At 45.3% G+C, this 12,093-nt stretch overlaps 1 protein-coding gene and 1 long non-coding RNA gene across 2 annotated transcripts in view; both read right to left on the bottom strand.

Annotated features, from left to right (window-relative positions):
* SSH2 (slingshot protein phosphatase 2) overlaps positions 1–12,093 on the bottom strand; it is a 95,280-nt gene that overhangs the window by 72,610 nt on the left and 10,577 nt on the right. The window lies entirely within an intron of this gene.
* LOC113971239 lies at positions 8,687–11,948 on the bottom strand. Its single transcript, XR_003535482.1, has 2 exons — positions 11,648–11,948; positions 8,687–11,565 (listed from the first exon to the last, which is right to left on the bottom strand). It is a non-coding gene; the product is annotated as an uncharacterized LOC113971239 (long non-coding RNA).

Raw genomic sequence — 12,093 nt, 5'->3', positions numbered from 1 at the left:
AACTCCAGTTTTCTTACTGGGAACTGTCGCTGACGTCAAGGGTATAGTTTGACTAAGACCAAGCCAAAGATATGCATGTGTACACTGGTGAATCTCAGGGCAGGGCTTCCACACCACCACCAGGCTGTGATTAAAATGAAATCCCAGCTCCACAGGTTACCACAACGAGCAGCCCTTCATTATCCACTCATGCAGGCTGACACATCTGCATGCATGAAATTGTCCCTCTGCAATTATGCAGGATGGACATTCACACCTCAGACCCTCTCCAGTCACTACCTGTTAATACACAGACCTTGCTCAACCTCCCGGTGCCCTCGGGAGCTTCCAGGGCAGCGTGGCCACGCATCTCCTCACCCACAGGGCTGACATCTTTACCTCAGAAGCTGGGCCTCTTTCCAGCTGGAGAGAGAGAGAGTCTCCTCAACTGCTGCATTAAAAAAGTGGCAGCTAGAATTAAACAAGATTGAAGGAGCCAGAAAAGCAAACTGGCTAATGAGCCAGATGCAGAGAAGTTGGAGACCCGGAACAGCAGCTGATAATCTTTTATCATCCACGAGCAATACTAAAGCATTACAAGGAATAAGGAGGTAGATCAGACGTGGCAGATGCACAACACCAGCTTCTGGTTTAAGTCACTTTCCCATTAACATGAACAAACATTAAACGTGTTTTTAAAAAAGGGAAATATTTGGTTTTCACTCCTCATGCTGAAGGGCTATTTTAGGAGGAGGAGGGTGGAAGGAAGGGAGGTACACTGCAAAGGGAAGGGTCTTTGTCTTGCAATCAGCCATTTTCCTGTTAGCATCTAGTTTACCTTGGTGCACGCTCGTTTGTATCCCTGCTGCAGTTATCTCCATTAAAAACCAGGGAGTTATTCTGGGCTCTGAGCAAGTTATAACTCCAGAGCTTTGACTTTTTCCAGAACGTACAGTAGGATCACTAATGCAATGCTGATCCACCTGCAACATATATAAAATACATTATTCCCATAATGGGACAAGAACAGAGCTATTTGGATACCACTCTTGGTTATGTCATAGTTGTGTCCACAGAATAAAGCTGTGCCAGCACAGCCCTCTTGTTAAAAGTCCAATTCCTCAGTGGCAGCAGCAGCAGAACAAGGCATGGGTTTTTCATTTTGACAGCTCGCCTCAAATTCCACCACTGAAATCACACACAGCCATCTCTGAGACACGTTTCAGTTGCACCTTCACCCCACACCGGCTCTGCAGGATGCTCTTAGAGCCCAGGGCTGCCTGTAACACATAAGCATCCTTCTCCCTGCCAGAATGCTACAGGAGACTCTCACCCACTCAGCTCCTCCGAGATCCAATCCCTGCAAGCCCCTGTCAAATCTCCTCTTGACGTAACAAACACACAACACGGAGAATTAGGAGCAGCACAGAAATCTTCGTGACCGACCCGAAATATAAGCCCTGGCAGCCAGGCCACTCAGGGCCCTCGGCATATTGCATCAATAATTAAGAGATGATTTTCTGGATGAAAGATATTCTCAAAGGGGGAAGTTATTTAACACTTACGAAGAGGAAATAAAGATTCTGAAAAGGCAGCAGAGCAACACTCAATCTTTTCAAATTCCACAACGCTCAACCTTTAAGAAGCATTATGGAGAGGAAGTCATCAATATTTCAGATTCTTAACCTGAAACTGTGTTCAACGGTACAAGTTGCAAATTATTACCTAGCATTTGTGAGAAAAATAACAACAAAAAAGAGGTATCCAAGCAACTACATTGTACAGCGTGTCTGGATGCAGCAGCATCTGCGTTGGCACTCACAGGCTGCTATTGCATAACCCTGGATTCGAGCAGGAGCACAGCCGGGGAGGCTCTGCTCTATTGCAGTGGCATATCTAGAACAGAAGTGGCTGGTAGAGCTTTAGCAGCAGGAGTTTAGACCCCATATCAGAAGAGGCATTGGCAGCAACGCCTCTTCACCTCCAGCCTCCATTTGGGTAGGGGAAAACCCCAAGTGTTTCAGGCGAAACTTCAAAAGGAATAGCTGGGACAGCTTTCTGTGCATGCAGGACACAAAGCAGAGCCTGTGGAGAGCAGAGGGAAAGGAACGCCTGAAGATATTCCCTGGCAAGAGACTGCAGAGAGAATCACAAGGTACAGAGTGTTCTCCTTGTTCACATCCCCCGTCCCCGGGGTGCACAACAGCCTCCCAGCTGCCCCACTTCTGGCAGGGGACCACTGCTGCTAGAACTGGGACATAACGATTATAAACTGCTCAGAATCACTCACTTCTTTACCAAATACACCCAGGTATTAGTCACATGTGGTTGGAGCTTAAGCCAGAGCCATTGTCTTGCCTGATAGGAGCTGGTTTTTAGGCTCTCGTACGCTGTTCCTCCACAGTAGAGTTCTGCCTACGCTCTTCCAGCACTGCACGCCTACAGCAGCTGGAGATCCAAGGGTCTAAGGAGTTTCTGAGGGACTAAAGCAAGGCAGCAAATATAATGACACCTTGTCAACAGGGGTTGAAGAAAAAAGAAAAAAAGAAAAGGGAACATGAAGCAGAGGAGTAGAACAGGGTTTTCTGGATGAGTCAAATATGAGCAGAACAAACTTGCATAATGAGTGACCCTTGACTTTTGTTATTTCTCCCAGCCAGCTCCTCCAAAAATCTATTTGTTATTGTTTATTTGGGTATCAGTCCAAATTGCTGTGGGAGGAGAGAAAAGGAGGAAAGGAAATGCTGTCAAGCTATTAATTCTAGTACTGTAGTCATCCAGCACTCTCCCGCTATTAACGAATCAGTGTCCTGTTTAATGCAACACTCTCTAGAGCCTGAAAGTTAAATACAAAAACAGATCTTAATTAGCCTCTTGCAAAAGTGACTCCAGCACTGTTTCTCCTCGGCCAGGATGAATTCTGCCTTTGCTTATTTGCCCACTGCTCAGTCCAGACCTGCAGTGTCATGTCACGTCCCTCTGGAGAGCAGGCAGGAGCCAGGGAAGCAGGCATCGGGCGAGCAGCACAGCTGGGAGCATCACTCCTGAAACTTAAGCCTCTGCGAAACATTATATTGCCATAAAGGCCAGGCTGTGTCAAAAGCCAAGAGCGACTGGGGCTGCCATCCGTCCTCCCGTTCTCCCAGGAGAGAAGTCACTTTCCTACACGAGTGCATCAGCAATAGGAGAAAAGCTGTACTAAACCAGAATTCAGGGTTATGTTTGGTTATTTCCCCCTCTCGGGATGCAAGTACCACTGGCAGTGGGTACAGCTTGACCTGTCAAAGGGACACGCTTCCACACAGCCACTCACCCTCACTCTGTGCCAAACCTGGCTGTTCCCTGGAGCAAGAATGTCTGAGGCAGAAGCCCACTGTCCAGGATAGCCTTTAACAACACAAGGACAGAAACACTGTGCCAAAGGCAAAGGAACCACATTAGTCTTGGCACAAGCCTGGATTTGCCTGACCCCAGGAAGTTCAGTGGATGTATCAGATTTGTGGCCCTGCAGTACTTGTCTGTATAATCCCAGCCTCCTTTGTGCCATCTGTTTCCCCTTCGGCAGACTGGCCATTAGAGACTCAATGCTAAAACTCGTGTCTCCTTAGTAACAGGTTTTTGTTGATCTCTCCCACGCCTCCCAATCTTTCTATCAATCCGGTAATCTACCAGGATTTTCCCTGCAGGGGATACATAACAGCATCAGTGGAAAAAAAAATATATGGGATGATAGAAGCACTTAAAGGCAAGGGAAGAAGGTGTAAAAGGGGAGTGCACGAAGTCAGAAGAGTTACAAGTCTATGGAAACCAGATGTTCTCATTATACTGGAGCAAGCCACCAACATACCTTCTGAGTGCCAGGTTTAAGATCTCATCTGAGCACTCAGTGGTTCACTAGTTTTTTCTTAAACAGTTGCCAATTATGAACTGTTTCCCATTAATACACCAGTCTTGAGAGAAAACACCCTACACCTGCCCTGCACCCCCAAGACCATCTTCTTTAATACCTCAAAGGTAAAAACACTGCCGATCTCAACGCTGTGCAGGTAAGGAAGGACTGTATTTCCCGTCTGTAGGGACTGGCTCTTTTACAGCAGGTTTTAAGTCAGTGATTGCTGGCTGCTTTTGGTTCATTAATCCTTAAATCCCCACACTCTCTTCTTGAGGTTAATCCAGTTAAAACTCCCCTTTCCCTTTGGCTAGTGCCTTGCATAAATAACCACCTGAAGAGCAGAGCTGCAGAAGCCAATGCTCAGAGTACAGCACTTCCCAGAACTTTGTCCCACTGCAAGAGACAATACAGAATAAATACTTGCTGTTGCCTGTGCCAGAAAGGGAAATCAAGATTAGCTAGGTAAGGGCAAAAGGCACTCCTTATGGATTGCTTAAATCAGCAGGAATCAATCATCCAGTCCAATCCAAATCCCCCAGTTGCTTTCTGCCTTAAGATAACTAGAAACAGGTTTATGCTATACTAAGATAAAGCTGCCTTAAACCAGTGTAAGCCCTTATGTGAAAACCTCCCTTTTTTGGGAGGAGAGGAGAACTTGCCTCTGAGGTCAGCTCTAAATGAGATACTATTACAGCCATATAGGCCATGTGGGATTTGGAAAAGCAACACTGATCAGCAAAAGAAAATCACCTCTGTAGACTTTGCCTGGCTGGTCTGGCCCCTGCAGCTCTCTTGGCACTGAGCCCGTGGGCAGGAGAGCAAAGGCAGCACTAGGAGCAGGGAGCCAGTCCTCACTCTCAGCCTGCCAGGAGAGGCCAGTGCCATACACAATCCAGCACATGCACACCACGAGGGCTGTCTCATTACACACAAAGCATCAACAGCCTGACCCAGTGAAGATGTGTAGGGAAAAATGAAAACACACCCAGTAAAGGCACAGAGGAATCCCAAGAAGAGTCTTGCCCATTCCCTCCCATGCAGAGAAACAGTGCAGAGAAAGCCAGGACAAGTGGTTGTGTGAAAGCCTGTCCTTTTCTGACAGGTGAGACCACAGTGACTTCCAATGGCACTTGTCCCCTGGGACGAGGCCCTGGGTAACCTGGCACCCTCCCCTGCACAGGCAGTGAGCAGTTGCTGGAGAAATCCTTAAGCTGGGACAGGTTTTAGGACAGACCACACGGATCCTGCCCCTGCAGCCCCTGCATGTATCTGTGTATCTTACTCTCATTGTGAAGCTGGGCCAGAGGCTCTGGAGCAGCAGGCATTGCCTGCCAGAGTCAAAACACTGCACATGGGCTCCCTGGTGCTTGCCAAGCTCTCCAATCTATGCACTAGAGCCAGGACTCGGACCATAAGCTCTTTGTGTTCCTGGTCATTCACAACCAAGAGAAAGAGAAATCTGGTTTTGAGGACTGTTTATCAGCCTCACGCTTCCAAGATCCTCAGTCTTGAGAGCAGTGAGAATGAACAGCCCCCTCAGCTTGCTGCCTAACCAGAGAGACAGCAAGCAGGATATGCATTCTGCCTCCCAGGGTAGAACTCACTGAGGTGAGGAGGTGTGGGGTAAGAGGACAGCACAGGGAGCCGGGTGCCTGCCCAGCTCTGCTCTGCAGCACGTTTCTGACTCCGTTCGTGCGGATACGGAGAGCAGCCGCTCGGTCTCTGGTGCACATTTAAATGCTCATTCTGAATGGCCGATTAGTCAGAAGTGGAATGTTTCTGCATTCACAGAGTAGCTATTTTAAGATTACATTCTGCTCCCTGCTTCCATTAATAGGTACATCTATAAAAAAAAAAAAAGGAAAGGCGCTACACCCAGCGATGCATTTGTCTCAGACCTGAGAGCTGCGTGTCCAGACTCCCAGTGCCAGCAGGGGAAAGCTGATGAGTTGTGTTATTGACAGGCCACATTCTTCTTCACAGCCCCAGAGATCACCAGTCACCAGGCTTGCCAAATCTTGATGGAACAAGTCAAATCACTGTGCTCGGCGGCCACCTCTGCTGCAGGCCTGTCAGGCTGCATCTTCTGCTGCCGTGTTAAAACTCCGAGGAAGTCACCAAACTGAGGGAAGTTAAAGCAGACGAGTGCAGCATCTCACGTGTCCTGCAGCTCCCGAGGAGGCTGACCCAGATACTCTCATTCCAGACACCAGTTTCCCTGCTCATGTTGCCCATGCTCCCCAGTGCTGCCTTCACTCAACCATAACCAGTGCACATCTATATCACTCCGGTGCCTCTGGATCCCCTTTGAGTCCACAGATATTGGACAAGCTGAAAGTTCACAGGAACTTGTTTTGGAGCAAACTGAGAACTCTCAGGTTTTTTAAGCTAACGAAAATCACTAAATGCTGTCAAAATTTTGTGCAAAACAGAGGCAATTTTAGGAAAATACACATTTATGTTTGGCCAAGACCAACCCCTCCCAGTCTCTCCTGTGTGTGTTAGGAATGCAGCTGTATCCATAACATTCACACACAACCACCCATCCACTCTAACTTCCAGATTTGTTTCTTCTACCCTCTCCAAGCCCGGGCTGCGATATCAGGGTTTGATCAGTGTGGTTTTCTGAGAGGGGGGACTGGAGGAGCTAAGAGGACAAACATGGACACAAGCACTTTGCCAAACACCACAGAGGAGTTCCATGCCAATGCCACAAGGGAAGTTATTTTAACTCCAAAAATCAATACTCTTAACACGGGGCAGATTTGGTAAAGAGTCAATTTTCTGTCAACAGTTTTGCTTTTACTAACAAGTTTATTCAGATCATTTTGAAGATCAAAGCCACAAAATCTAACAGGTACAGGTATAATAAATCTCATTAAAACCAGAGCAGGTCAGCCCTCTGATGAACTTAAGCTGTAGATCCTTCTAATGCTCTTGAAGAAAGCTCGGGTGACCAGCCAAATGAGGATTCCCTCAGCTCACAAATCCACATCTTCTGAGCCAAGTGGAAATACTGTATGAGCTAAGCAAAACAGAGTTTTGTGTGTGGGTTGGTTTTCTTTTTTTTTTTAAACAATGTGAAGAGCAAGCAAAAAGCCTCAAATTATGGAGCAAAAATAATAGAGCTGAAAATAAAATCCGACTTGGAGGAAAAAAGGTGGTATAAAAACATTAACTGATGTTACTTTGATGTTGGATTCAAATCTGAAGAAATGCATTAGCCCACACACACATAAAAACTACAAAAAACCCAACAACTATTAGTATGTGAACTCTAGAGCACAGCTCTGCTGCAACATGATTTACACCCAACAGCAGTTGCTGTATCAAATGCAGAGGTGGAAATGCAGTAGTAGCAGCACATACATATATATTATATATATATCTCTGAAAAACAGTATTACATGGTGTCTGGAAATTAAATAAAAGGATGCCCAAATGATTGGAAGCACTGCTTTAAACAAACCTAATATGAAGTCTGATCTTGTGAGTCCTCAGTCCTGGGAGGGCTCCACTTCCACTGCACAGAGGGGGAATGGACACGGACATCACACACAGGCAGGACAAGGAGCTGTACAGGCTCACTAAAGGCACTTATAGTGCTCCAAAACTTTGGCCATTGTGGAGAAACAGTAAATTCTTGGCACAAATACACACATTTCAACTTTGTTCATTTTAGTGCAGCAATAAAGATATTGCTTTACAGATGCCACAGCTGCTATGCGCAAAAAATGTGGAACAGAAAGATAGTTTCCAACTTTCTCAGTTAAAACACACCCACCCACCCACCAAGGATTAAAAAAATCTCTTCCCCCAAGATGTGAAGATATTTCTTTTACCAAAGCATTGGGTTTTCCTGGTTTTTTAACCAGGATAGTAAGAGAAAAACCAGGCTTTTAATGCAGAAAACATTTCTGTGAAACTATGGAAGAGGTAGAAAATCCTGGATTGCATTTAACTAGTGAGCAAGGTCACAAATTAAGTAGTCTGAGAATTTCTGGTAGCTTAGCCCTGAAATAGTTCCCTTTTTTCCCCCTCCCAACCCCCTCCACTACTTAGCTCAAAATGCAAGACCAACAAGAACACATGATACAGCTGCATTGGTAGGGGCAAATACATGGCTGAAGTCACAGGAGCACATTCTTCAGGGCTCATGAACCATCACATGACAAACATCATAAGAAGTCAATTTACTAAACTCAATTTAAACTTGAAGAAGTTAATAATAATAATAACAAAACCCACACTGGAAAGGTCTCTTAGGAAGGGAGAAGCTGCATTTGAAAGAGAAAAATAAATAACAAAGCCAAGATTAGTTCTCATGTTATTTGAAACTTTTGATTTCTAGTGCTACATACACAAACTACTATTGCTTACTAGTCCCTGATATATACTTGTAGTTATACAGCCTACAGCAAACAAAAAAGTTGACCAGCAGCCAGTGAAGACCTTATCGATAAGCCTCTCACAAACATACAAATATTTGAATTCAATTGCACAGACTTGAGCTAAATCCCTTCTGATTCTACATGTTTGAAAACCAGCAGCCTGTTCATTTACTATAAAGCTTACAGGTAAGTGACTTCTTTTTCAAAAAGAGGACATGCAATCCAGGACAAGCAAGGATGTTCCTTCTCCTTAGTTGTCACAAAGTACTGACAGCTATTCAGAGCATACACAAGCTTTGCTTCCAGCTCCAACTGGACAAATGGAAATAAAAGCAGAACTACCTGTTAACAAGATGGCACTGTACAAACCGATGATCAGTACACTTTAACTTTACTCATTTCTGTACCAAGACAAAGGAACTTGTTTGATTTTTTTTTTAATTTCATGAGAGCTACTTTCATTGGAAAAGTCTCAAAGCTATACTAACATTTTATCCCGACAATTTAATTAGGGATTGGTCCAGTTCTAGTGCTCAACATTCAGAGATCCTGAAGGCTCTCAGCTGCTTAAAAAGGTTGCAGTGATCTGCAGAGCCACCATCAAACAGATCACTGTAGACTCATCCTTGGGATTAAGTCATCTCTATTTGTGAGCCCTTATGTGATGATCTGTTACAGAGCGTAAGTACTGCATGAAAGCCTCTTCAAGGCCTTCACCACCATCTGTGAATTACATTATTAACAATGGTATGAACTTCCTAAGAGCATCTGGTTCTCTCCCCACCCCCTTCTCAAATCACTGCAAAGAGCTCTTCAGTATCAAAACAGGCTCAGGCAAAGCTGTTTTCCACTTTTCCATCTTTCCCCACCTCCTCCCGCCCTCCAACAGCAGAGGATAGACAGGGCTCAGCTCTCCATTGCCGTGCCCTGCATGTTTTCTGCACAACTCTTGTTATTGTTAAATAAAGATGGCCCAAACCAACTCTGTGATGCGTGAACCACAGGCATTTTACTGGGAAAAGCGGAAGTTTATTCCCTCCTTTTGCAGAGGCAGCATCTGAAGAACGCTATGAACTGCTGAGGCACCGTGGGGACTGCACATTCCCACCCCAGGATTCGCTTCCCACCAGCACAATTCCTGACATTAACCAAAACCAGGCAGCAGCCATTCAGCCAACTTGAAGTTACTGCTGTAACAGTAACTTCCTACATGTAAAGAGGTATTTTGTCATCCCAATCCTCCTCCCCACCAAGGATGTTTCAGCAGTTTATTCTGAAATCACGCCAGCTTCTTGTAAACAAGAAGGAGGAAGAGGCAGCATTGCCCGGGACACTGGAGCACACTCTCCACTGAACTTTGCACAGAGTTCACACCAACCAGCCTCCTTGGCTGCTCTAAGGGATCATTTACTCTTGCAGGACCAGAGTTTTCCTATCTTGCTCTTCAAACCCAGCTTCTCTTCTTGCTCTAAACATAGGGCTTCCCATTGCCTCAACTTCCTGTGCACTTCAGCAGCAGTTTTTCCACTCTGTTTTGCACAATGTAATTCTTCAGTTGCACAACAGCTTGCAAATGCAGACATCGTTACAGCCCTGTAACACACACCATCTTCCTCTGTCTTATGTCAGCAGCAGCGTTTCTTGAGAGAAAAGAGCAACACTATGGGCAGCTTCATAAAGACTTGTATTCAGGAGGAAACAGCATCCAAAACTAACAATCCTGCAATGTGCAGTAACAGGCAGAAAATCCTGGGCGGGGTGAGGGAGACAAAACTGCTCCTGCACAAATTCACATGAACCTTTCTTCTCACATGCTGCTTCTCTTATGCCCATGTTTCAAATAAATAATCACACGTATGTTGAGGTGCTCAGACAGCAGCATCTAGAACATACTCCTGCTGTAATTAAAGGGAAATAAAGAATATCTTCAAGTTTACAAAATAATGTTCAAGTATGTTTATTTGGGGTCAGCATCACTCCTGTGCTGCCCGAATCCATGCTCTTTGTGTGGGTTGTAACAGGAAGGCTGCAGTTACCGCTGACCTCAAGCTACATCAGGGGAGGAAGCCTCCAGGGCCCTTCTGCCAGGGTTTAATTTCATATTGGTCCCTCTGCTTTGGATGGTGGGTGAGGCTGAAGATGGACCACTACCCAAACTCCCGGGAAAGGCCACGGCTGTGTTTTAATGCAGCCATTTAAAAAAGTCAAGAGAGCCGTAAGAAAATCAAGTGAGTTTTATGAGTGGCTTTAGAGGGATGGCTTAACAACAGAATCCCACTCTTATTCCCTACAGCTTATTGGGAGGGGTGCAGGGAGAAGAAAAGCCAAGAAACTGGCAAGTCTTGGAGCAAATTAGTGGCAATTAGAGATAGGCTCTGCCAAGCCCAGCTCCCAGCATACAGTGGGAGCACAGCATCTGATCAAGAGGATTTTTATAACATCGGTATCTGGAGCAACTAAATTTGGAATGAATTCCCATCTTCCAAACAGTATGTACAGGTGACCATGTAATCAAATTAACCGATATTTTGCTAAATCAGTGCATTGAATATTACCCGATGAGCTCATTTTTGGAGGCAGTTCAACGCCTCACTTCTAGGACTGATGTCAGTGTCACATGCTTGGAGAGGATCAGTCTGCAGCTGGATATTTTAAAGCCTTCTATTAGGAGCACAGAAAAGTCAGCGGATTTCAACAGCATCAGCTGAAGAATTTGTGTCTTATCATAACAATTTTAGCCACCAGGCCCCACTGTCAATATCTCTGTGAGAATATCAGACTATTTCAGACAGTTCCCCCTCCCTCCACTTTAAGGCACTAGAGGGAAACTCAAGAGTGCAGCAACTGAGTTGTGTTTCAACAGAGAAAGTTGTGTTTCAACAAAAAAGGAAATCAACAGAAAGACATGGAAACAGGAAACTCTTGCTGATTCTGACTGCCTCCTGATAAAATAATTAACCTCTGAGAGACTAAACTCAGCAGTTGTAAAAATACACAAACAAACAATAGCAGGGCAAAGGATGCTGAGCATCAGTAGCACAAACGGTTCAGGCAGCAACATTCAACCCTGAGTTCAAATCCCATTCACTCACAGACCAACTGTGATGTCATCTTTTATTCTGACATAATGCAGGATGTCACTGAGGTTCAGTGGCAAGTGTTCATGCAGGATCTGTGAGGTCTCCACACTTTGATGCTCTCTGCTTGCACTTTGTACCAACAAGCAGGAACACATTTGCATTACACAAATAAGCAGTGTCTTCATTGTGCAACCACATGCGACTTTTTTGGAGAAAAACAATGCTGAAATACAAGGAGTGCTGTGTGCATCAGGCTGCAGAGTGGGTGGCAGTGATGTTGTCAGAAAGCAGTCGGCACCGCTTACCTCCACACCCATTGACTTCAGCAGAAGGCTACATACGAAAAGTCTCTGAAGATGAAGCTGAAGTGCTCCCTAACCCATGGCGCTGTCCATACACTATACTTAAGAAAGAGACAAAACAAAAACCACACAAGTGAAGCAGCTTGAAATTGCAGGGTTTGGGTTGTTTTTTTTGTAAAGACTCCCTGTTCCAGTTAAGAAATCAGACTATACACCCGACAGTTGTGAGCAAGCCCTTCCCCACACCATCGGAGCCTTTTCCATCTCTGGAGTGTAGGATGAGAACGATGGTATTTTACTGCATGCTTACAGTGCTCCCAGAAGACCTTGGATGAAGTTGCCTTAAAGCTTCTCGTTCTGCTCAGCTGTTAAATTGTTCAGTGAGGCTGGCTGGGTTAGTCAGGGGCTGTACCAAAACCCACAGTTCCTCACATGCAACACAGGGAGAT

The sequence above is a fragment of the Neopelma chrysocephalum genome, unplaced genomic scaffold (assembly GCF_003984885.1).
Source record: "Neopelma chrysocephalum unplaced genomic scaffold, ASM398488v2 Primary Assembly neopelma1_82, whole genome shotgun sequence".
In the NCBI taxonomy this organism is placed as follows: Eukaryota; Metazoa; Chordata; class Aves; order Passeriformes; family Pipridae; genus Neopelma; species Neopelma chrysocephalum.
The sequence above is the reverse complement of the archived record's forward strand: the minus strand, read 5'-3'. Positions and strand labels throughout refer to the sequence as shown.